General features: G+C 45.0%; 1 protein-coding gene across 8 annotated transcripts in view; it reads left to right on the top strand.

Moving 5' to 3' along the window:
* LOC117900176 (fasciclin-2) overlaps positions 1–27246 on the top strand; it is a 72423-nt gene that overhangs the window by 22638 nt on the left and 22539 nt on the right. The window lies entirely within an intron of this gene.

Consider the following 27246-nt stretch of genomic DNA (forward strand, 5'->3'; position numbering starts at 1 on the left):
AAGCTTATGTTTTACTCAACTGTTTACGGTGCTCAAATTTTGAATCTCTGAAACGTTTGAGGACCTCAATAAATATTTCTGAAGTATTCGAGATCCCAATTAGTATTCGATGGCATTCTTTGGAAATTTAATTTTGACTCTGTATCCAAATTCTCGATTAGGAATGGGAATTTGTATGAGTCTCCCTTTAAGGATTGAATTGCAGAACAGGCAATGTCTTTTACAAATATATTAATAATTAATTCTTTCACTGAAAAAGAACAAGAGTTTGTGTCTTTAACTGATTTACCAAAACGAGATAACAAGAATCCATAAATTTGAAACAGCAATTTGATGGAAAGAGATATTATATATATTCAAAAACTTATAAATACTGCAGCACTTAGATGAAACACAAAATAGAACAAGAATTCATATATTTCCTTTCTTATTTTGTTTTTGGAGATACGTTTTGTATCTTTTGCAGATTGAGATAGATTTTTAATAAAAAACAAACATAAATTATGCGTCATAAATAGTTTTGTATCTCTGAAATTTTGTTGGCCACGAAAGAAAAGTGGAAATGTTATCACTAATTGATTTCTAATAAAGAAAAGGAAAGATTTTTTGTTTCTTAAAAAAGTTTAAAATTATCTTTCAGTCTTTAGTGGCTAACTTTTTCACTTTTTTTCAATTTTCACATCTTTTGTGTATAATTTTTGATACTTATGTATGGATTTTTATGTTTCATTTGAGATTCCTGTGTTGGTTCTTTCGCTGAGAATTCACAAGAATGTTTAGCTTTATGCATCACATATTTTGTACTTTCTCAAGCACATTCCTTTCATGTCTTTGGGTGGATCTTTGATTGTTACCCAAATCATTCATCGAGGGAGGGGAGAACGCTTCTGCCCGTCGAAAGTTTTGAAGGGGGAAACATTTGCCACATCGATCATCCCAAATGATTTCTGGGGTCCGTCGGAGCCATAAACCAAATTTCGTATAATTTTCTCATGGACAGCGAAGCCATGACTTGGATATAACTCATAATGATGCCACACCACAAACACTGTTCCCTCTTGCCATCAACTGTTTGGAGCTTGCCCCCGTCCAAGCACTGTTTATATGCATATAATAAATGTTGTATAAAAGACGCAGACGCCAGCATTATAATTGTTCTGCTGATGAAGCTCGTTGTTGTTTGTTGGGAGATCTTGAAAAAGTGGAGCTGTGGCTGGGGATGGGGATGGGGATGGGAATGCGAATGAGCTGACTGGTTGAGAGAAATGAGAACTGTGTGTGAAATCAATTTGTCGAAATACGAGTACGGAGCAACCGTCAGAGTGGGGAAAGATATATGCCAACATGCAGCAATCGTTTAATGCCCCAACAGACAGGCAGACAGACAGACAGACAGACAGAAAGACAGAGATACGGATACAGCAGACAAATGGACCAATGGACCGATGGACATCTTGCCCCCCCGACACACATAACTCATTTGGAAATTTGTTTTTTGGGCCCGCATCATCATCATCATTTCACACACACCAATGCTTGGGAACAAAAATGCAGTGGAAATTCTTTTAGTTTTCATAACTCAATTGGATTAGTTTTTCACGTGGGGGAAGGGGTGCGGGCTGGAAATCCTGTGTGCTGGCTCTCGAGGTTGGATTTTCCTGTGTGTTAATTAAAAGATCATCAAGTGGTTGTTACTGAACAAACGCACGCTCCTTGAGAGTCAGGTACTTGCAGTTCCCAAAGGAAGGAAGCAAATAGAAAACGAAGAGCAACTCCCTAATTGCATTTTAATTGAAGCTCTTTGCAGGTGTATCTGGTTTCATGTGCAAGCAGCAGCAGCCAGTGGTTGCTTCCCAATAATTATAATTTCTGCAACTTCCAGCTTCGATTTCCTATTTGATTTTGGAGGAGAAAAGGTCATCCCTGGCGCTGCCTAAAATGTCAGCATGCAGATGGATGACATTCAACGGCTTGTACTTTATGGATTGTTGTGCAAATGTCACACAGTGGAAGCTGCGACTGCTGCTGCTCCGATCTGCTGACGGTGCCCGTTTCGTGTGCCCCTATTTTGTGGCACGAGGTCAATTTGTGCTTGATATTAATTTTGCTAAAAAAAAAAAAAAATAAGCACACACACAGAGACCAACACACAAAAAGTGGCTACAAATTGGAACAAAAGAAATGGGAACAGCCAGAGAAGAACAGAAGAACGGCAGCAACAATTGCTCGTCATTGTGTTGAACGTTGCATGTTGCATGTGCAGCTACTGCTACTGGCAGTGCTGCTGCTTGTCAGTCACGCAACAACATTAATGATTGCCGCACACAACTGTACCACACGTACATATCTGCCCCTAATTGTTTATTGAGAGAGAAGTGGAGAAAGAAGAGAGTCCGATATTCGGGGAGGGATCTTCTGCTGAGATGCAAATTTATCTAATAGAAAATACATCAGCACATAATATGATCTCCAATCGATCGATTGAAGTGCCACTGAATGTAACTGCCTAAAATAACGATTATTAATCGAATTTCAATTGATAAATCATCGTTAAAGCGTCATGGCGTTGTCAACAAGTCGCAACAGAATGAACATGCTTGTTTAATTTATCATTGAATCTGCCAAAAGGGATATCCATCATTCAATCATCTCCATTTGGACCACATTTTGCTGCCCCACCACCAATTAGAGCCGACCATGCGTACTTCGGGGGATCACAGGGCGTGGGCAGAGGTGTGATGGCAGATCAAGTTACATCATTAGAATGGACACAGTGGCCGAAATGCACCATGCAAATGCAATGGACAAAACGAAACATTTCGAAATTAATTAGAGTCCAGAGTCGTGTGGAATTAGTCCGATGTCCAGCAGCAGCAGGAGCATATGTATATAATTGAATTTTGAACAACCCGTTGCCCGAAAAGGGATTTCCTCCACAAACTTTTGTGGGCAGCAGGGAATGGGATTTGCGGCCTAATCTCTGTTCCAGTCTATGCTGCTGCTGATGCTGTTGCATGCATCACCACTCATCACATTTCACTTTGGTGCGAATGGGGGGAGCGGTGACTAGCGGAATAAAGTTTTATGCAACTCCGAATGGAATCATATTATTTTAATAATGGCCTGACAGTTGCAGAAACTGTCGCTTCAGCAGCAGCGTTTGCTGCTTAACCGGATGCGGGCGCAGCCAGGGTTGCCAAGCGACACATTGAAACGCTCTTTTGAATGTTGTTTACGGTTCACTTTTGCACACTTCACACAAAGTCAGTGATTAAACTATTTATGACAGCTTTCAAATGTTCAAATGTTCTTCTTTGGCCTGCCCACTCCAGTTTCCCATTTGCCACTTTCCACTTTATAGTGTGGCCATAAAAGGGCTGCCAGGGTTGCCAATGCGGTCAGCAGAAAGGAGCAGCAACAAAGTGCAATAAACATTTACGCTGCCAAAAAGGAAATTAAGAAAATGAGCCCGAAATGGGGCCGGCAAAAAAAGAAAAGAGAGAGAGAGGAAAGAAAGAAAACCCCAACCGCAGAGCAGATGCCACACTGCGGTTGGGGCAACACTGTTGCTGCTGCTGCCATGCCTTGGGGCATGACTCTCGACTCGCGACTCTCCCTCTGCCACAGAGACACACTCACACATTGTTGCTGTTGTGGCAACCCTTTCTTCTTTCTTCCCTTTCTGGACCATTGCATTGTTGTCATGTACAGTTATGCCCGGCCTTTTGTCACGCAGATTGGAATGCTCTGGGAATGGAACACGGCCTTGTCAAACAAAATAAAAGCGGGATAAAAGGACCTAGGACTACGGCTGTTAATCAGTATTTTATGTGCCACAAAATCAGAGCTCAGATTTGTGCTGATTTCTTAACCGATTCATGGGAAATTTTTGCTGATTTACAGCCGTGTTATCTTTCAAAAATCCCTCCCGTTTCATAGGTGAAACTTGTTTGGGGCGAATCAGCTGCCACACCGCCCTGCCTTTTATCTTGGGCGCCTAATTAAACTTCTTTCACCCACTTGAGGCACAGTCACACAATAGGAGGAGGGGCAGGAGGCAGGCAGAGGAGCTGCAGCTTCAAAGTCGCCGACAAAGTGACATCTGAGACATGGAGAGGGGGCCACTGTCTCGTTTAGTTGTTCATTTGTTTGGCCCTGTCTCTGTGTCTGCCTGACTTCTATTATTACCATGCAGCATGAGGTGGGGCAGGGGGCGGTGACAACCTCATCAATTGACTTCAATTCCACGATGATGACGAACGGCAGCTGCCTCAAGAACTTCCTACTTATGCTCCACGCTCCACGCTCCACTCGAAGCCATTTGACAGTTTTCTCCTCTTGTTTCCACGAACGACAAGGGCAGTGAGGCAGGCAAGGCAGGGTTACCACCTGCATTATCAAAGAAGTACAGTTGTGTCGGCTTTAACTACCGGCCTTATCCGCCTTTGCCCTGCTTCGAGGTGGGAGAGGAAACCTAATCATAATGAAAGCGCTTTCCCCTTCCTGCAGCTAATGGAATTCTTTTGCAGTTTCCTCTCATCTTAAACCTTAATCTGCTCTATCCTCCGCTCCACTCTGCCAGCAGTGCTCTGCTGCAGAGTTGATTACACATCGAAGGCTTCTTTTTGCTAATTAAAAGCTCGTTTGACTTCAACTTCAGACTTGAGGCTTTTGCTCCAAGCGAAACTTTTTCCGCTTTCCCGCTGATGATTTAATTATTTAGTTAAATTATTCCCAAAAGGCTTCCCCCGAAAAACAATTGAAAGTCAAGGCCTCTGGTAGGTTCTGGATTTCGCTGCCTGCCAGCCTGACAGCTGATTGCTGGTAGACGGTGCCACCCTCTGGTCTCATCTCTAGTGCTGCGGAGTTTTTCCCAGAATCAAGAGTCGAGAGGGAATCAAATGTCTATCAGCAGTCGCAGTGGCAGCGTAGCACTGGCATCAGCACAAGGCATCAGATACTGATGCTGCTGCTGCTGCAGTTGACATGCAAAGTCAGCATTAAAAAAATTCAAGAAAATCCATGACACAATCACGAACGTAAAGATACTCTTGCAAAATTTAGGGAGAACAAAACACAAAGTAGAGTTTTTGTTTACCTTTTCTTCCATTAAAAGTTCACTTATTAACGATTTTTTAGTGTGACAAAACTCGGCGAATCAACATCTCAACATGCCGGGCAATCTATAATCAATTTCCAGCAAGAGATGTCTGAAATGTAGCTGGGAGTGACTTCTATAAAACCGAAAAAATAATACAATTAATTGTGGAAATTGGTTTGAACCAGGTTCTCGAACCTTCTCTTGGAAGAGTATCCCAAAGAAAGAGTTTAGCGAGCAGTAAATATGTATGTACGAATGGGAGTACTATGTAAGAGTGTACCCTGGCTACAGATATGGTGGGTCGGGTAGCAGACGTTAAGTGGGCAGCAAAGTAGTAGCTAAAGTAGCTTCCTTCTGGTGTTCCGATGTTCTGATGTTCTGCTTGGCCCCCACCGACAGCTCGACTGCTCGACTGCTCAACTGCTACCAAATGCAGTGACAATTGGCCGTTCGTTTTTGTGTGTGGCCAGAGCAGACAAGTTGACCCATTTAGTGGGTAAAGGAGTGGAAGACGAGGGCAAGTGTTGCAAGTGCTGCAAGTGGCAAGTTCCGCATCGGAATCAATGAGAAGGAAGCCAACTGTCGCCGACATCGTCTTGGAAATTCTACTTCGCCTTCTACTTCGACTTCGACTTCCACTTCTCCTTCGTTCTTTTCTGTTTCTTTTCTGTGTGCAATGTTTTGTTATGGCAGAAAATGTTCTTTTCGTTTGAATTGCCATGAATTCATAAACAGTTTTGAAATTGCCACTGGAAGCCGCTCAACACTTCATTTATAATATATATGTATACACATGATACAAATATTACCCACAAAGTATCCTCCCAAGAACGAGTATCCTGTGCCACGTACATGTGTGATGTGTCAGCATGGATGCTCCTGCTCTCTACTCTGCTCAAACAAACTTTGGCTTAATGCAATTTAATTTCTAAATTACAATAAGGGACGCGCACTCTCGTACAACTTTCTTCCATTCTCTGGCCATAAATTTTCAATTTTCATAACGAACAATGTCGTTCGATGGGGCATGCCACAAGGAGCCACCACCAAAACAACAAAGGAGGAGCAGCAGCAGCAGGGAGTTGGCTTTATGTCTTGATTGTTTTTTGGTGGAAAAGCCAAAGTTTTCATTTTTATCTTTTCGACTGCATCTGAATCACGAATGTCAATTACTGTGGAACCAACAAACAGTTGGCTGTGGAGGGGAGGGAGGTAATGCCCATCCATCCGGCATACACATTAGGGAGAACATTTTGGGGTGTCTGTGTTGGTCTTATGTTTCCCATAAGGCGAAAAGCGAAAGTTTGTCCTTGCCGCTGATGCTGATGCTGACGCCACTCTCGCGATGACATCAGCATCATCTCATCGTTTGGGTAACTTTTCCATACCCTTTTCCACGCGAATTGGGTGGCCCGGCATATCGATTCAATCTGCGAACTATGTATTCATTTTACTTTAAAGACCAAGACGGGTAAACGTTTTCTTAAATGCTTCTCTTTGTGGCTTTTTCCTAAGGGACTTGGAGACACAATCGCTGGAATTTCTGTCCCATCTATAATTACGTTTATTTGTTGTTTAAACTTTAATCTAATAATTTGTTTGTCTTATTCTACTTGCAGGTATGTTTGTGTTTGGCCCTACTTGACTCTCCACCAAAGAACATCGTTTCCACATAGTTTGTATAATTAATTTATTATTCAAGTGGGGAAAACTGTGGCCAGATGCCAGACCTCTCCGATTAAAGGGGGAGGGCCTTTGGGCAGTGGAGTTCATTATTGGGCATGTTCGATCAATAAGCGATAAATCCATAGACATGCAATGGGAAATACTCCTCTTTTATTGGTTATGAAATATAAATTTCCTCCTCGCTCGCGTATACTTTGACCACAATTTCCACTTGGTTTTCCAGCAGAGAAAAAGGAAAAATAGAGCTCGTCAAATGAAATGAATTTCCACAAACCACAAAAACAATATTTTTTCCATCGAATTTAATTTCTTTGCTGTTTTTTGAGAGCCTTTTATTTATCTTTATTATTTGTTTTTTTTTTGGCATTTTTTGTTTGTTTTTTCGCTGCTGCAAATCCTAAAAATACAAAATCATCAACAGAAATCGCAAACGGAATGGAATTGCATGGGAATGGGCATGGGAATGGATATGAGGAGGAATGGGTGGGAAGTGTAATGGAATGGAATGGAAAGGGTTAAAGGCAGGAGCCACTGTGGCAGTGGCAATGGCAGGGACTGGCGCTGGCACTGGTTGTTGCCACAGTTGCAATTGCAACGTAAATAGACTTTTTCAATGCACTTGACACATGCTATTAAATGGCAGCCGGCGGCGGTGGCGGTGGCGATGGCGATGGCAGTGGGGTCGCCTCCAAATGGGGCAGACAGATACGAGCAAGCGCTCATATGTGCCTCGTTTTCAAAAAGGGGGAAAATATGTTTTTTTTTTTGTCCGTCTCTCTATGTCGTCTTTTATTTTTCTCTCACTGTTGCCACTGCTTTTTCAATATATCCAATATTTATATGCTGTTAGATTCGGCCAGGACACAGCAGCGATTGCCCCTGCCACTGCCACACTGATGCTTCCCCAGACGGACAGTCAGCCAATGCCCCATGGGCTGGTTGGAGCTGCTGCTGCTGCTGCAAAACTCTCTGAAGAGGAGGGTATTCAAAAGTGATTTCCAATAAGCGAATTTCGATGAAAAGTTTATCGATAGAGAACGATTAAACGACTGACTCTTCAAATTTCAAAGAATTTTTTGACAAAACAATTTTCAAATGTGAGAAATCGGAACCCTCAAATTGTTATCTTTTTGAGCAAATGTTTGTTCACATAGAATCCTAGCCATTCGGGAGCCACCAGCCACCAGACAAGAGTGTAGAGTACCTCAGCGAACGGAAAGACAGAGTCAGATATGCAAAATGCAAAAACAGGAGCAGAAGGAGGAAAACGTAAATGGGGAAAATGTTATCCAACAGCAGACGAGCGATGCGATGCAATGCTGTGGCATGGGGCATGTGGCTGGGAGGAGTAGGAGTGGCAAACCTTTTTAGTGACATGAAAAATGTGCAACAGAACAGAGAAAAGAGCGAGCAAAAAAAGAAAAAACTAAACGGTAAAGGAAAAGATAGAGCAGGTCTAAATAATAAAATCAAAATGAAATGAATCGTTTCTGGGTAAAACCTGAGGGAGAAGCTATTGAAAAAATATTGTCGGCATCATCGGCAAAATGCTGCCATTGACTCCCGTGTTTTGGTTTTGCTTCTGCTTATGCTTTTGATAGTATGCGAATGGAAAGCCAAATAAAAATCGTTTAACCGCAAAAAGTGGCGCACATAATAAAAGTCCAAATAGCCCGAGGACGAGGCAGTGGCCACACAGATCCTTGCATATGTATTATACATATGTACATACATATATCCCTGTCCTGCCCCATGCGATAACGGAACGTGGTTATGAATTGAATGCACAGTTCGGACCCCACCCACCCGTCTACATTAAATAACTACAAAATGCGGAGATTGTTTTTTCCTTCCGTTTTGGGGGCTCACAGTTCGTCGGCCACAGATTTTGCCCTGCTCCCTGCTCCCTGCTGGTGGAGCCAAAAGCGGAATGTGAATCTGATTTGATTGCAAAACTGAATGCGAATGGGTGCATCGGTCAATGGGCCGTGATTTTTCATAGCTTCACTTTTAATTGCCGGTGTCGTTTGGGCTTCGCGTGCAATTGATAAGCCGAAAATGGATATGCAACCAACACAAAGCGTTCGAAAAGCCAGCGGGATGGCGAGAGTTATGTGAAAAAGATTTAAAATAATGACATTACGTACACTTCGTGTGGATATTTGGGGATATGCAAAATAAATGCTCCCCTTAGAGGCAAAGAATCGACAAAGGAAGCCACTTTTTGATCGGAACGATAAAGATGCAAAGACGAGACATCATTGGAAGAGTCTTAATTTGTTACAAAGATAGAGAATATCAATGAGAAATGGGTTATTTGGGTATACAATAGAACTAAAGATAAATCAGATAATTTTCCACTGCATAAACTCCAGCAAACTTCCAAGAAACGAACATGTCAGGCCGTCAATTGTGCCTCTGTCACGCATACAGCAATCGATCCCTGCTATCGATAACATCGATATGCAAATGCCAGACAATCGCCTTGCAATCGTATGCAATCGAGAGCTGAATAAAATAAAACCAAATGCAGTACCCATGCCCCATACCCATTACCATTTGCATTTGGATTTGCATTTTGTTTGCCCACTGATGTGGCGGCTGCTGCTACAAATGACCGCTTCCGCATTGGGCATTCATTGGGGTTGGGCTGGGGCTAAGGCTGAGGCTGAGGCTGCGAGAGTGAGAGTGAAATGAATTATTTATCGACTTAATTTCGTATGTAATCGGATTCTGGGCACGGCCATCGGACTCGAGACCTCGCACGCTCGCTCGCTCGCTCTCTCGGTGCTCCCTACACGCACAATCGATAATTCATATGCATGGCGTCTGCCCATCTGGTCTTTGCCTCTGTTCTCTGCTTCTCCCAGATACATATATGTATATATATCCGACATATTGTAATTCATTTTTGACTTTTTTACGTGCGGAATTATCTCTGCTTAAGATTTATGCCGGCAAAATTGTGTGTCAATTTACTCCGGCGATTTCTCAGTGCCACACAGTGGTATACCATGGCCTCCACATGCAAATTGTCCTTGTAGCCGCTTGTGGTTGTTGCGACCGGGGCCCAATGATGTGGAAAATGTGAATTTATATGAGGCGGCGGCATAAGTAATAAAACGGGAGAGTGGTGCGACAGAGAGGAGAAACGAAAGTGTGGCAATCGACAGGAGTCGAGGCCTGTGTCCTGTGGACCTCTGCCGTAGTCGAAGCAGTATCCTTGTCAATGATGCCCGTAAAGATAATTTTAACGATGTCGATAAACTTCAATTTCCATTCCCATTGAAAAAGAGCGTGTGTGAGGCAGAGAGAGACAGCAAACCGGCCATTTATGAGGAACTTTTTCCATTTTCCAGGACTTTTTTTTTTTGTGTTCGCTTGAATGCCATTTAACTGCGTGTAATATTGGGGGGTAATAATGCGACGACAGCCGACAACCGACAACCGATGAACGACAGGGAGTCTCCCAGGACTCCCTGGATGGTAGTCAGGAGTCGGTAGTCGTAGTGTGAGCCATGTCCAGATTGAGTCCGGCGCTTCGAAGATTCTTTGTTACAAGCGGATTATCATCCTTGCGGTCAACGAGCACTCTCTGATCGTTTATGCTCTCTGTGTGGAAGTGGCACAAGGCTGAGAAAATTAAATCCTTGAATTGTAATTATCAAAAGAGTTTTCGAAAATGCTTCCGATAGCTTCGAAATGAACTGATGCCCGTTGAAGGCCGATAACGCAAATCTTTAATCGATAATTATCCATAATTATAGCTGCAAAATTGATAAGTTAACGATTTGAATTGCATCTTCATTTAATGCCATTCGAAATGTCTGGAGGAGTGGTGCATCGGAGGAGCCTCGGAGGAGCATCTTCCCACCGGAACAATCAAATCCCCATCGCTGTCAGCGTCAGTGTCCTCCCACCCTTGTCTACACTTCAAAAGTAACCTAAATTTTCCATTGAGCGAACCCCGTGCCACTTGTACACGTCATGTCATGTCGTGGCCATTGTGTGCGGGGAGGAGGGAATGGCTGCTGCTCCAACCCTAATCAGTGGAGAGGACAGAGTATGCTGGGGGAGGGAAGGAGAGCGCATCCTGCTGCTCCTCCTCCCACCAGTCCGTGCTCCAAATTCGCAATGACACTTCAACTCGCTTACACTTGAATACGCATGCCACGTCCAGAGGAGCACATGAATGCCAAATGGGTTCCGTTCCCCAGGAAGAGGAGGAGAAGGAGCAGCAGGAGCAGCAGGAGATATTCAGAATGAGAATGGACCCTCGTTGTCCGTCCGCCAGCATTTATATCGAATGGCTTCATCAGCCCCGGCAATGGGAGCGACAAACGGAAGTTGAGACTTCCGTTTTCCGTGTGGCATTCAGTTCAACATCCTCCCATTCGTCCGTTGGCCCCTCCGTTTGCTCTCCACTTACTCTCTCCGCTCACCACCTGAGTAACATTAACCGAAACGTTTAAGCGTCAGCCCGTAGCCCCCCCACACTGAGAAGCAACATGGAGCGACAGAGCGACACCGACACCCACTCCAGAGATGATGCAGAGACTGCCAGGCAGGCAGTCCATGCCCATTGCCCGATAATGACAAAAGTGTTAATAGCGCCACACGCTGCATGGGGCACGGCACTCCTCACATCGCTCCTTGCATCGCATCGCAGCGCAGCGCATCGCATCGCGCTTCGCTTGCCATCACCAGAGAGTGAGAGAGGATGCGACACTGAATGCACTGCGAAATTATGCAGGCACTGCTGATGAAATACAACAACGGGCTGGAGGCTGGAGGCTGGGGACTGGCGGCTGGGGGCTGGGGTAACAGTGCCAACAGGGGCAAAGGCAGTCACACACACAGGAGTATCTGAAGCTGAAACTGAAAGAAAAGATTGAAAAGAAGTGCCTGAAATAAGAAGACCAAGAAAAAGGGGGAAAGGGGAAGGCCATGCAATGACAGCGACAAGCCCGCAGTATGGACTACCCTGCCAGAAACATTAGAGCTGAGCATTTCAGATATTAAATCATTTTGGTATAGATATCTACAGATGTTGCTCTGATATTTGCTACCTTTCCCAGTGTGGCTTAGCTTTGATCTCTCTCAGTTGCTCTGTTGAGCTCTCTTTAGAAAGGGTATCGAAACACAGGACTAGAAGCAGCGGCAGCAGCATCAGCAGAATGAGACTGATGCTGAGAGCACCCGTAGCCCACACACATGCTGCTGCAGGGAAAGGCAACAAGGAAAAGATGGGATCGTCAACGACTTCCTTTTGCCTCACTTTGTTTCCTCAATTCACGCCCCAAGTGAAGCGGCGGCAGTGTCGAAGTCACTTGTCGCAGGACGACGAACGAAGGAGCTGTCGAAGGAGTTGGCTCTTTGTCAACGAGGGAAATCCTTTTCACTCAATCCCTGGCCTAGCCTGGCTTGGCTTGGCTTGGCTTGGCCTGGCCGTGTGCCTGGCGTTATCTATGCATCTATATTCCTGCCAGAGACGTTAAAGCGGTGGAAGCGTTGGAAGCGGCGTCTTAAGTAGCACTCCCGTGGCAGCGCTTATGCCATTAAGGAGTTGCATGCAACGTCTGCATTCAGATGGGGTCGCTTTTGTGCTCGCCCGAGCATTGACAGAGGCATCAGCAGCGGCACATCCTTCTGCACCTCCTCTGTGTGTGTGTGTGTGGCCCAATTAATGTCCTGATTTGCCTTGGATGATAAGGTGGATGGATGCCATAATGACAGACTCATCTTCCACTCTCCCATGCATATGGGCTGCTGCCTTATCGTCTTATGCCCGCCTTATGGCCTCTGCACCTCCAATTCCACCCGATGAATTTCTTAAGAGACTTTGCGACACTCTCTTCTGCCTGCTGCGCGCGTGTGGCTAATCCCACGAAAAATGGCTGAATCCCCACAGCTTTAGTCAAAGATTAGCTTTTGAGTGGTTTTTGCTATGATTATTTCTTAGCTTCAATTTCTTTGGCAAACAAAGAGCTCTCGCAATATGGGGATTTCGGCACTCTATTTGCCTTTGTCATTTCTTGTGCAAGCAATCCCGAATTGATGTTATCAAATCGGTGCACTGCCACACACTGCCATAATAATTGCCACTATGATGTAAACATTAAATGATAAATGAGAATGGCAATAAAGCTCGTTCCTCCTCTCATTTCAATTAATTTCGATAGCGAAAACTTTTGCTCAATTGTGTGGGTTCAAAATGAGTCCTCAATTAGTTCTCAAAGTTTTCGTCTTCATTTACCATTTGCCATTTACCATTTACCATTCCTATGGAATATCCTACGACAGCCAAAAAGTGTCATAAAAGTGTCTTGTTGTCTGGGCGGGTGGAGTGTCTTCTTTTGGTTTGTTTTTCGTTTTTCGTTTGTTGTTTTTGACTTTTTGGTTGTGCCATGTGTCATGTGTGACACTCCCGACCTCAGACTGCCCAAAATGGAGTGAAGGGAGGCGTGGCTGCCACTCAGGGAGCGGGCGGAGAGAGGCAACAAGTGTCTGTTGTCTGTTTAGCATTTCATTACCCTCGAAGGGACAGGCGCTGGCAAAAGTATGTGGCAAATTTATTACAATTAAAGTTTTGTTCATCCTTTCGTGGGGGTTTCTTTTTGTTTTTTTGCTGCCGCTTTTTAAATGAGGCATAAACGAAACGAGCAGACCAAAGACAGAGCCCTAGCCATAGCCAGAGTCAGAGCCAGAGCCAGAGCGGCTTCTCCTGCGTTCCTCTGGCCTGTGGAATTAGCAGGAGATGGTAGCCAGGAGATGGGAGGATGGCAGATTGTGGCTCCCAGACGCGTAGCACATTTTACCATGTGATTTATGAGCCGTAGCGGTGGATGGGCAGGCAGCATTTAAAACATGGCAATGTATATGAATGGATCCCGAGACCCCAAAAACTTGACACATGTCTGCTGAACGGGCGCGGGGGTAGCCAAGCCAGACAAACAGACAGACAGAAAGACAGAGAGACAGAAAAACAGACAGAGGGAAAGGGCGAAAGGGCGAGAGAGCGAAAAAGGCAAGCGGCTGAGAATGAGATATTTGCAATAAAAGTATGGAAATATTTTGCGTAGACCCCTCCCCCCTTCCATCCTCTCCCTCTCGTCTTCATTGCGGCTGTTCCCACAACAAGCAACGGCAGCGCGGCAACGGCGGCACTTGCAACAGCCACAATGCTGTGTGCAACAATACATAAATTTTTGCTATAAATTTCCCTTTTGGTTGTCAGTGGCATTTTCAAGTGCCACTGCCACTGGCACTGCTGCTGCTGCTGCTGCTGCTGCTGCTGCCACTGCTGTTGCACTCCAGGAATATCGGGGTCGTTGTCGGAGTCACAGTCAAAGTCGGTGGCAAAGTGGCAGTGAGGCAGCTTGAATGGGGCGCACTCATTTCATTTCATTTCAATGCCAGCCGCAAAAAGCATTTCATTTGGTTACTTTCTTAGACGGCATCCCCTGCCCTCGAACCCGACCCCGACCCCGACCAAGGCCTGGGCCCAGGGCCTGTGGTTTCTGCTTGAATTTAATTAAATATTTAATGCTCCCACACCACCAGCGACCCAGAACCCAAGCTCAGACTCTACACCAGACACCACAGCCAGCAGCTTGAAGCCAGAAGCCAGAAGTCCCCGGCTCCCACCAGAAGATGGGCTTGTGGTGCTCGCCCTGGCAGGGTCACCTTTCAATTGTGGGGCTTCTTTGGTGTTTTTGAGGCTATTTTTGGGGCCATGTCCAGGGCAGCTTGCAGCTTATCAAAAAGTTTAGCTTCAAATGAAAAAGGGTTTTGCCGGCTTTGCTGCTGCTGTTTTTCCAATCGGTAATTGTTTATGGTGAAAACTTTTGGGAAACACGAGTGGAAACAACAACCAATCCACTGCAAGAAAATGTATGGTAAACACTCATAAATTTATGGTTGATTTAAGCACATTAATCTTTTGATTTTGGGTAGTGGTAAATGGTGGAAAAATATGTGTCATATTTCAGTTTTTCTAAGTTTATAAGTTTCGAGTCCAAGCGGCAGCACACCTCAATAGTTAGTGTTGGAAAACAGACGAAAAGCCAGTGTTTTAAACGGTTTATGCATAGCAAGCGAAGATTTCTTTCACTACTTGTTATATACGAAGCCTTTTCCTTTAAATCTACGATTCCATTTGCACTTGCAGTGTTGTTAAACGATCAAAAACGTTTATTCAACACCCGTTTATGCATTCCAATGAACATTCCTTTCCGAGTACACAATTTCTTCCACAAATGACACATTTTGTCACTCAATCGATGGACAGAAACAAAACAAAAATACGAAAAAAACTGAAGAACAAAATGAAATTATAAAACTCGGTCAGTTGTCGCGCGACTAATTTTCCTTTTCCCATTTCCCATTTTCACAAACGTTCACAAACATTTGCACGCACTGTCCGCACCGTCCCCGTACAGTCAGTCCGTCCACGTAGTGCAATTCAATTGAAATGTTCGATTTTCATTAACTTTGCAATTTCCGCATATTCCCCGAATCGTTTTTTGGAAAGACACAGAAAAGTGCGCGAGCGTGGGGGGGGGGGGGAAGTGGTGAGGAAAAACCACATGAAATTGTTAATTATAATGGACAATTGAAAAAGCATTCGACCGCCCACAAGTGTGGGGCAAAGGACTCTCCATTCTTTCTGTTGGGACATATGGCCTCACTCTGTGCCACATGATTTGTGGGCTAGAGATTGGCTTCCATTTTGCTTATTTGAATATATAGTTGCAGCCCCCGCAAGTCCCCAAACCAACAAATCGAGTGAATCGAATCGAATCGAATCGAATAGAATTGAAATGAATGAATTGCCCAAGCAATTGTTGTGGCGGCAGTGCACCCCGCTCCCACACTGCAGCTCCACACACTCTCTGGGAAAGGGTATCCCTGATGGAACACTGAATTAGAATTTCCAGGAGCGTGTGTGTGTGTGTTTCTATAGGGGAAATAGATAGATTTCTAGGGTGGAAATATATTCTGCAATCAAAGGAAAGTGTATCCCAAATGGTGTCTCTGCTGTGCATATAATTTTGAGCTGCCTTCTGCTGTTTGTTTGCCATTCAATTGTTCAATAAACGTTGAGGGAGGGCGGGGACAGATGGGCGACAGAGAGCATTTGGTGGTTACATGTTTGCATTTTTATTAGCTCTCAACGACAATGACAAAGATCGAAACAAATAGTGCAGACATATCTACGATACGACTATTGCAGATAGAGGCAGAGACAACAGAGGAGCAGGCTTTGTGCAATGGCATTCGAAACGGGCATTATTTGTTTTAATTGAAGTCAATTAAAGTGTGTGATGGTGTTAATTTAGAGAAAGAAACACACACAAAAAAGAAAAAAACATGACAGCAAAGTACAGTACAGCAGATGAATACAATATCCACATTGTGGGCGATACGGCGAAGCAGACCGACACTTGACCTCCATTCGGAAGCGTTAAAAAAAAACAAAACAACTTTGTCGCACCCCATGAACGGGCCCTACAATGTCTCCTTGGGGAGACCCCTCTTTCTCTCCCTGTCCTTTCAATGTTTTGGCCATTTCGCTAGCGTTTTTATTGGCCATCAAGTGGGTTGGGTTGCTTCATTCGATAAGGGAAAATGGCAACACAGCGAACACTTTCGCACAAAGAATCAATCAGTGGAATGAGCGTTCATTAATCTGAAGGGAGCGCGGCTATTACTACTTTTGTGTGCCAAAGGAATACCTCATTTCAATGCCCCGACTCTGCGGTCTGCTGATGGCCCTTGAAAGGAAAGAGAGGAAAAGAAGAGTACGAGGGAGTGGAAGTGGAAGGGGAAGTGGGAGCCAAAAGCCCTTCTCTATTGCTCTCTTTTACAAAAAGTTCAATTGCATAAATTAACCAAAAGCATTCCACATTCCACACAGCAGAGTATTCTGTGGCAGCAGCGCATCATCCACGTCATCGAGGGTCTCCATTATTGGATGCTGCTGCCGCTGCTGCTGCTGCTGCATTCAATGACAATTCGAGCATTCGTCTCCCTCACTCGTTCTCTCATTAAAATGCCATTTAATTAATCATCGGAGAAGCCAGGCAAATGCTATAATTCAACGCTTCAGCTTCCTCCGTTCCTCCCCATTCTAATTGTTCGAAAAGGGAATGCCATGGGGGCATGGGGCAGTCGTCGCTCGATTCATTCCATTTGGGGGCCCCACTGCCGGGCTGATGGTTGATGCCTGATGGCTGATGATGGCGCTCGCTGTCCGCTCATTAAACAGCGCCAACTGCAGCAGCATCATCATCATCATCATCATAAACGCTGCATATCATCAGGCATTATGCATCGGAATCGGAATCAAGAGCAACCCCCACCATCATCATCTGTGGCTGCATTCAATTGGAACCTTTGCTCCATGAATCACATAAAGATTCAACTGAATCTCAAGTGCCCAGAGCACCTATCTATCAAACACTATCGCTATATTTTGTTTAAAAATTGTTTCTAATCAATTGTTTGTCTTTTCTTCTTGCAGGTATGTGTTGCTCGCCACTTGATGATCCTGTGGCAATAACAATTTCCTCATCGTTTGTATATCTATCTACTTATTTGTTTTTTCCATTGGCCAAAAACTACAATCGGCAACAGAAAGTTCCTTGGGGTCTACGGGGAACTGAATCCGATTCCGATATTAAGTGCATCCTGCTGCCTGTGGCTTCATGCAGTCCTTGGGCGGAGTCCTGGCTTCTCCAGCAATTTTCAATTAGCCAAAGCCACTTTCCGTTCAATTGAGTCGCCCAAACAACGCTGGAGGCACGGCACTCCCCCCGGCACACTCTCAGCCATCAATCAGGCCATCAATCAAAATTTACTGCTGCTGGAAGCGATTTTCAGTTTACCTGCCCCCGTGGCCCCTGGCCCATGTCCTTTTTGCATTTCCCCGCGGGACTCTAGCCCGGGAAAACCTAGCTAGAAAATTATGCAGCCCATCGATCAAAAAAATAAAGAAAAAGTCTTCCAGAAGCAGCTGCTGGCTGGCCCTGCCCTCTCCTGTTAGTATCTGCAGTGGCGACTCATATTTTTTTTGTGCACTCATCAATTTTGGTCTTTGATTTGGCCACGGATTTGATACCCTTCAAGTCCGTGGACTGTGATCGATTTGCATAAAGAATGTCGCCGATGAGTCCATAAGGGTCAAAAGTGCTTCGAATGGCAATAAGTTTCGCGATATCTAGAGCTGAAATCTTTCACTTTTTATTGCTTTCGCCTTAAACATTTTCCAGTGTAAAACTCCAGGATATTAACGGCGTCGCATCAGTGTGAATCCATGTCTCATTTTGCTTTTTTCCGTCCAGGTTTTAATTCCTGCAACGTTTGCATTTGGGATTTAGGCCTCGAGTCGACGACTTCTCGCGCGGTTTAGGGCTCAGGGACAATCGAGCTGTCGTCGTCGTCGTGGTCCTCCTGCCAGCCGTGTGATGGATGGGCGGATTTCCTAGCTTCATATACACCCACATACATACATAAATATGTATGTATAGAGACGCGCATAGGGAGCGGATAGTAGGGTGCATGAGCCAGAGGCGGGCGAGTTCATCATTGACAATGGCAGATGGGTGACGGCTGATGATGGCGGCATGGAGGGGGATGGCAGGCAATAAGTTGGCTAAATATGACAGATGACCCCCCCTTACCCTCTGCTACCCTGTCGCACCTGATTGTTCCAACCATTTCCATGGATTTTCTGTATTTTTTCCTTTTTTTTTGTGTGTGTTCTTTTATTATCTTCAATCGGCGAATGTCAATTTGCATTCCGAGCACTCAAATTTACTTTAGGCACTGAAATTTTTTAGTTGATTCGGTTTTTGGATCATAGACGAGAGAAAAAAAGTCAGTTCCAGATAAAGATAGTATTTATCGATAAGTAATCGATAAATATAAAGAATTAGAGCTGCATTTTCAGCCACCAGTTCAGCTAATCGATAAAAGGTACGAGTTAAACTTGTCATTGGCTTACTTTTCGGCTTTTACTTTTGTGATCCTGTGAACACTTCTCACTTCAGACAAATCCCTGGCCGTCAGTTAACCGGTTAACGGGTTGCACTCACCGTTTCAAGCTTATCGAAAGTCAATCCCCTACCTTCCATCGGCCCCTAATCCCAAGGAATTGGGCAACTTCTTAGGCTTACGTTATGTTGGGGAATGCCTTTGCACCGCCAATGGTCTGTTCCCCCCTGGCACACTTTTCTACTTCGAAAGTGTTCCTCCTTCTGCCCCTTGTCCACTGAACCATTCCGCTTTCGTCTCTTGCACTCGAAAAAAGCTGACTTTTTGGGTTTGTTTAAAGTTTTCTACAAAAAGTAACGAAAGAAAAATAAGAGGCAACAAAACTTTTGGCACAATACACCCAAACAAAAAAAACAAGGCACATCCAGAGAGAAAATCCAAAGAAAGAGAGGAAAAGATGGTGAGAAGAAGAGTCGAAAAAAAATGAGAGTGAACATTGTAACTTTTGCCTCGACGGTTGAAACTTGCGCTAACCAAGTGGCATGGAATAGGCCTGCCCCAAGGGCTGAGTGGGGCAGGTCTAGGAGAAACACTTTGCGAAACATTTTATGGGTGTGTGCGGGTGTGTGTGTGTGTGTGTGTGTGTGGGGTAGAAGGAACAACATGGGACACCAAAAAACTAACTGCTTACTTAACAAGACATATTCCAGCACTTAAAATGAAAATAAAATGGAAGCGAAAGACCAAAAAGAGAACAGCAGAATCAAGTGAGAGAAGAGTAAGACAGACAGAGAGAGAGAGAGAGAGAGTGAGCAAGAGAGGCTGCTCAGGATAGAGCAAGAGCTGAAGGTGATGTCTGGAAGAAAGAGCAACAGTGAAAGGTAACTTCCCTGGATGCAAGCTTGGTGGATCCACCATTCGGCACTATGGCTGATATTTCGCTGGATACACTTTCCAAGAGTGAACCCAAGTGATTAAATCAATTTCCCTTTCTAAATTGCACTGGAAGATGGGTAACCAATCATGCAATCAGCCTTCAGCCATATGCCATATGCCATATGTACACATTGCTATATCTTGTTGCTTCTTCAGGTTTTCCATGTTTCTGGCAGGGTATTTCTTGCATCCTTGCATCCTACCATTCATCCTATGCTCGCGATTCTACTCGCAGTTCCTCTTTTATCCCAAGGCGGAACTTTATCAGTGAAGTTTACTTAATACGCAAAGTAACTTAAAAGCAAGCGTCGACGACGACCAGGATGAGGATGAGCATGCAGACAATTCTGTGGGTGTGGATGAGAGCGAAGACAAGGCCAAGGGGGTTCAGGATGAGGACGAAGTCAAGGCAAAGGGGTTTGTAGACGTGAATGAAGCTGGGCTAGGCGGCTGCTGGGGTGTTGCAGGACGAGGACGGCCAAAGTTTTACGCGCATAATAAGCTCAACTTCTCTATGCAATTTCTGTTGCCGTTGCCACGTTTTTTCACTTTACTCTTGGTATTTTTTTGTGTGTAAAAGACGACTTTCAGTTTCGTGGCGCTTAATACTTGACTGCAACTCCCATCCTGCCATCAAGGTTCGCTCCGTCATATTTCTGTTTTCATTCGGGCAAGCAAGTTTTTAATATCAAACGTTGGTCCACCGCAGCAGAGGCGACCTGAAATGTGTCTCTCTGCCACCCGCCACCGATTCATTCGCAGTGATTGAAAAACTTTGCGACAGCTTTCCAGCTTTCCAGCTTTCCACCGGCTTTTCGCTGCACCAAGAATTTCGTGCTGCCGGATGACGGCGAATATGCGCTGTAAAGTAAAGCAGATTTTCGATTTATATATCTAAAGATATGGTTTGAAGTCTTATAATTATCAATTGTAATAGCGTTTAGGTTGATTTTTTCCTTGGTGGAGCCATTGGATGATCGCTTAGACGAGACTTTACTGCTTTCGAAGTCCATTTCTGTAGAAATAATTCACCCTTTTACTTTGCATTTCTTTGTTAAATATTTCAAACATGTTGGTAAGACTAATATGAATTTTAATCTGCAATTTGGATCCTGTTTTGCCCTTTGCTCTGCTATACTTAATGAGAATAATCCTGCAAAGATTTCCGCTCAGAGCAGACTCCTTTGCTGCTGCCAAACTAATCCTCTTCCCCTCTTAAATATAATTTGTTAGCCTTGTTTTTGGTAATCTCTCGTAAGCAGAGTGCATCTCCCATCCCGTAACTCCAGTATTTCCCATTTAATTGACTCTTCAATGAGGTAGGAAGCGGGAGGATGGAGCTCACATAACACTCTCCCGAACAGCATGTTGGGCCGCCCATTACCATTTCCCTTGGCCTCTCGCGAAAACAACAAAAAATACAACAGAAAATGTTTAACCCCTTATTACGTGCCCTGGGGCTTGTCACTTGGCGCCTTTTCACGCTTTTCTTGGCTTTTCACGGCTTTGCCACACCCCCAAAATCCACCAATCCCCACATTATCCATCCAAGAAAGTGTTTTGTATGTGTCTGTGTGTGTGTGTGTGTGTGTGTGCATTCAAGTGCTAAGTACTTACTTAGCAGAGTTTTCCAGACTGCAGTTCAACAGTTTTCCAAGCAGCAAAGGCAGCGAAGAAAGAGTTTTTCCCAACCAGTTGCTGGATGCTGGATGCTGCCTGTTGGCTGCCAGCAATGTTTTCCGCTGCTGCTTGTTCAATGCTCATCAACTTTTCATTTGCCATTTTATAGTTTTTCCCTCGAAATTGCAGTGGCACGGGGCACTGGGAAAGAGGAACACTGGGCATGGGGCACGGGGCACGGGGCACGGTAACAAAGAGATAAAAACTTTAACTACTTTGTCGCCACTTGGCTGCAGCCATTATTCTCTATCTCTATCGCTCTGTCGCCCTCTCTCTCCCTCTCCCGCTTTCCTGCTCTTATAATGACCTCATTTGTATTAGCAATCGACTGAATGGCAGACAGAAACACAGAAAGTGAGGCAGGCGCTGGTTGGGGCTGAGGTGGAAGCTTTGCCACTGGGTTTCTGGGTCGCTGACTTTTTCAAGTGCAAAACCAAAAAGAACACACACACATTTTTGTGCCAATTAGAGAGTAATTTATCCGCCGACTACTGATGATCCCCGAAGGTCAGCCAAAGTGTTGCTTTGTTGGATCACAAATTACCGAAGAAGAAGGGCGGGCACGGCAGCAAATCTTTTGCAACGAAATGCAGGCACATAGATCCCATGCATGAATGTACCTTATTCATGCCACGCATTCCACTGCCGGCTCGTTGCATGCATTCGGGCGTCTGAAGCGTGCAAATGGCAGCAATTACCACACATACACACACACACACACACCCACACCCAAAGGCAGGCAGACAGACAGACAGACGGTGGGGCACGGCACCCACATGGGGGCTGCTCCCACACAATCACAGCCCGTGCGACAATCATAAAAAGAGAGTGTGTGCCCCTTTGCCACTTGAGTGTGCCTTGAAGTGTGGCACACGACGAAAATTTCAAGTCAAATCACAAAGACACAAAAGGAAAAGAAACAGCCAGCCAGCGACAAAAAGGAGAGCTATTCTATGGCATTCGAACTGCAGCGATACCCTGCAGGGATCTCCTTTCCACATAAAACAGCAGTTTCCAGACCAAAAAGCAGACAATCGAGCGAGGGGCGCTGCCGCATTACAAGCCATTTAGCCGGGGACCATTACTGGGATAATAATTAATATATTTTAAGTCACTTTCTATAACTTCTTTTGGAAATTATCATCTTTAATCTACATATGATGGATGTACATTTATACGCCTCTTATCTTCCACTTAACTGCCAGTAGAATACATTTCCAGCAGTTCAGCTACGAGTCGAACACACCCGCCAGCTTATTCCTAGGGCATCGCAAAGGCTATGGGGAAAACGAAGTAAAATTGTCAATGTCTGTCTGCTCAGTGTCCTCGTGCTTTACCCTCTACCCCCATCCACTCGTTGGCCTATTTAAAAATTCAAAAGGCATCCAAAGCGATGCAGTGCGGGTTTCGGGTGCGGGTGGGGCGGGTCGGGGCGACCACTTGAGGCGGCGGCTGTTCCAGTTTCCTGTCGCCGCCGTCTCACAAAAGTATGCAACATGTCAGCACAGACGCGCCAGCCGAAAGCGGAAAGCCGAAAGAAGGAGCGAAACAAAAGCGCAGTGAGAGCGGGAGAGCGACAGAGAAGGGACGTAGAAAAACATAACGGGAAAATATTATAACGAGTGCAAACAGTGGATGGGTGGGCCACAGAGAGAGAGTGAGCGAGCGTCTGCACTGTCTGCAGTGCATGTAAGTGGCGGAGCGAGCGAGATGGATGCCTGCTCGCCTAACGGTAATGCCATCAAATATGCCAAACATGTAGGCTACGCGGGGGTGCGGTGCCCCTTTCATGTTTTTATTGTGCAAATAAATTTGGCCTTGAATGGCCCGGACCACCCATCCAGCCAGCCAGCCAGCCAGCCACCTCTGCCTCAAGGTAAGCCTCAGAAAGAGACCCAGAGAGGAGTACACTGCAACAAACAAAAGGGGAATGAATCAATGAAAATGTGTGCACAGGCCTTTCAGCACTATCAGCGCAACACTGGCACATGCCGAGTGCAGCCGGCCATTGGAAAATTTTAATAGCCGGCCTGCCGGCCCCCAGCCGGCACTTGAACCTCCTTTTTTACTGGCCGTATTACATTTCTATATTTTTATTGAATTTTATATGTTGAGTAGAGGAAATTTACGCACTCAGCCAGTGTTCGCGTATCTGTGTGGCATTTCCCTTTAATGCTTTGCCATGCAGCTCTTCCTGAGAGTATTTTCAGGCACTCGAGTACTGGAGGATCGATCAGAAATAACATCCTTTTCTGCGTCTACTCTCTCTCTCTCTCTGTCTGCTTTCAGTGCAGTGTAGCGCCTCAAAAATTGATCTACTTTCAGTCTGGCAATGCTCTCAAAGGTTTCCTTTGATCTTTCATTTTCTCTTATTTGTCGTGTTGTTCTCTCTTGAGAGTATATTTAGGCTGCTCTCGATATGCGATTGAAGTCTATTTTTGGACGCGGCTTAGGTCCGGGGCACATGCCACTTGAGCACGCCCCACGCCAGCATGGGGTGGCATGCCACAGAGAAAGAGCAAGAGAGAGGATGTGGCAGCGGGAGGCTGGACAATATTTGCCCGTTAGCGTAAGCTGCTGCTTTTTTTTTGTCCCTGTAGCGGGAACTATTTTGCAGTCATAATTCAAAAACTAACTTTTGGGAGGCCGCCGGATGGGGGCGGTGTGAATGGGAGGGTGTGGGCGGTGTGGGCGTGCCTGGGATTACATAAATCAAAAATTTTTTGGTCTGGCCAAAAGAAAAGCAAAGCAAAAAAAGGCACAAAAAAAAAACAAAACGCAACGAAAGAGCTACCCAACTTTTAAGCAAACAAATATTAATTTTAACTTTTGCCGCGCCACTCTCTCACACTCACACTCATACCCACGCTCTCTCTGTCCCTCTCTGGCAATAAAAGTTGAAAAGAGCAGGAAAAAATAAAAAGTATTTGCTGCATTTAAACCATTCAAGATTGAGTAAAAAACGGAAAAAGAGAGTGTTAATTTGTTCACCCATTGGCATTTTAATGTGCAGTTTTTAATTGTTTTTCAACAATATTTTCTGTGCGCGTCATGAATTAATTGCAGTGGGATGCTAAGAGAATGAATGAATTGTCCAGCAGCTGGACCACACACACACACACGCACGACAACAGTTACTCCACCGATGTGGCACATCGTTGGATAATGGTCTTCGGTGTTTCACCGATGCACGTAAAAGCATGCTCTGCCATCGGTGAAAAGCGTGAAAGTGTTCTGTGGCTCACCCTTAAGATTAAGTAATTAAAATGCACACCGAATATGCTTAAGTTTACCGATGGTGTCCAAAAACCGTCGGTGGTAATCGTGTGGTGTTCTCTGTCTCTCTCTCGCCTTGCGCTCTTTTGTGCGGGCTCCTCTGAGGCTCGCGATAATTCTTAACCGCTTGTTTATTTATGCGGCGTCCGGAAGAGCAACACAGGCACGCACCCACACAAAAGTACCCCCAGGGGAGCAGGCAGAGGGATTGGTGGGGCAGGAAGGATGCGCCCCAAAGAGGTAGAAAGATAATGTGTCCACATGTGTGGGTGTGCGCCAGTGCCTTTATTTATGCAACATGCATTTAAAATAAAATAAATATAAATTAAGCATAAGGCGCCAGCCCAAGCACGCAGAGAGAAGAGACAGCACATCGCTGAATGCCCTTCAGTTTTCAAAAGACAGCGAAAGAGAGCTGAAAGATAGATAAGAGCAGACAGAAAGACTAATGGCCGATGGAGAGAGTGATGAAGAGAAATGGCGATGGAGAAAGAGACTAAGAATAACGGCCACAAATGCCCAGGGAAGACTGCACAGCCAAAGATCGTGCAGAGAAATCCTTCACTCAAAATTGTGCGATACGTAAAAGAATAGGAAAAGGTCTTATCGATGGATAAACATTTGAGGAACATTCCGTAATGAGCCGAAAAACAATATGTGTATGCCCAAAGTACCTCATCTCATCTGAATAGTTTTGCATCTTTGCTGAGAAAAAAGAAGAGCATTTTCCAGTTGCCCCACCGTTTGATGTGGGTGGGGTGGTGTTTTTTTTTATTGCGCGCATTATTCCGCACATTTTTTTCGGGCGCCGGCTTGTGGGGGCGTAGGAGGATGGGCGTTCGCCATTTTGTTGCCTTGCATTAATTGCAATGCAAAAAGGCAACGTCGCATAAATTTCTCATATTTATTTTCGCCCGAGCCGCGGCAGATGCTAGCCAGAGATGGAGGAGATGCAAAGGGTGTATGGGGGGATCTGAAGCCCGGGGGCCAGTTTAATGCACTCTCTGTTGCATGCACCCCTCTCTGCCACACCCACACCCACTGGCATTTGGTTACCACGCTCGCTCCTCCGCCCGACCACTCAGATGTGTGTGTGTGGCATCGTTTACATTAAATTATTTATGCACTCGACTGTGCACTGCGGCACTTGCGGCTTGACAAACAAACCAAAAAAAGGAAACCTTAAAAAAATAGTAGGGAGCAAGAACGACCACAGGATACCCGCTACTCAATGGGAAAGAAAAGGGATCTTGCAGCTAATTTATGTTTGAAATAATTCTGGGGAGGCATCACAGATGCCCACCAGCTGCTGGGTCAGCAAGGGAACCAAATCTGCTTGTGCCACATGCATTTCGGGTTCCAACTAAGCTCTGGAGCAGTCGCAGTATTGGTCAGGGTCCAATGTACCCCACGTAATCCACACTTCCCGAGAGCACTGGCTGCTCTCCACCCCGAAAAGAAAGCCTGATTCCCAGCTGCTGGCATTGTCACGCCCCAGAAACCAGCTACCGCCCCACCCTTGGGCATTCTCCACTTTAAGATGTGGCCAAATGTTGACCGAACCATAAAAATGCTGAACAAATGTGCGGACATTGGCCATTAAGGTTCTTCTTCGCTGCTTAACTTGAACTTGGCCAAGGACTAAGCCAAGCTCTTGCCAGCTCCCTCCTGCCTGCCCAACTCTTTGTTCCTGCTGGCCTGCATGCCTGCCGGCTGTCTTCTGCCTTTCTGCCAAGTCAACTGAGAGAGTGTCCAATAAAATGTCAAAGAAAATGGCCAAAAGGCTTTTAATTGTAATGAAAATGAAAAGGAAAATTCTGCAGGGGGAGCTCAAACTTTTGCAGTGGATTTAAGTTTAAGGAGAGGCTGTCTTCCCCTGCCGCTCTCCCTCTCCCTCTCCATCACCGTTTCTCTCCCGCTCCCTCTGTCTCTGTCTTTTTGGCCATTGTGTGACCCCGTTACAAAGGGGTTTCATGAGCGTTTAATTGTCGGTAATTAGCTAGATGAACAATGGCCAACTTTTCAGCTGCGAGGAGGATGGCGGATGGCGCTGGAGCTGGAGCAACTTTTGTGAGTAGCTCGACAAAAGCTGTGTAGGGGCCTCCGAAAGAAGGCGAGGGACAAAGTTAGCTCTCCAGAAAGAGCAGGAGAAGCCACTTGATGGGAAAACACTCAAGGGCAAGCGAAAAATTGCAAGAGAAATCTATGAAACAATTAACGATGGTTTGGATGGATATGAACAAAACGCAAGCCAAAGTATCTTTGATTGCTGATTTCTAAATCTAAATCCAAGAATAACGATTTGCCCAGGGGCCCTTTTTGCTCAGAGATCACAAAGCTAATTCCCGGAATTATTTCTGAGCTAAGTCGAACGAAAACCTAATTAAAAATGACAGGAAAACGTATTTAAAATTTGTATAAATTGTAATAAAAAATGAATATTAATTTATGGTCGAGAAGAAAATGTCGCTTTAATTTCACTAGAAATTTCGATTGAAATTTGCTTTTCATTTAATTGACACTCACACAGATGCACACCCACACATGGGCATAATGAGCGAAGGGGAAAA

The sequence above is a fragment of the Drosophila subobscura genome, chromosome A (assembly GCF_008121235.1).
Source record: "Drosophila subobscura isolate 14011-0131.10 chromosome A, UCBerk_Dsub_1.0, whole genome shotgun sequence".
In the NCBI taxonomy this organism is placed as follows: Eukaryota; Metazoa; Arthropoda; class Insecta; order Diptera; family Drosophilidae; genus Drosophila; species Drosophila subobscura.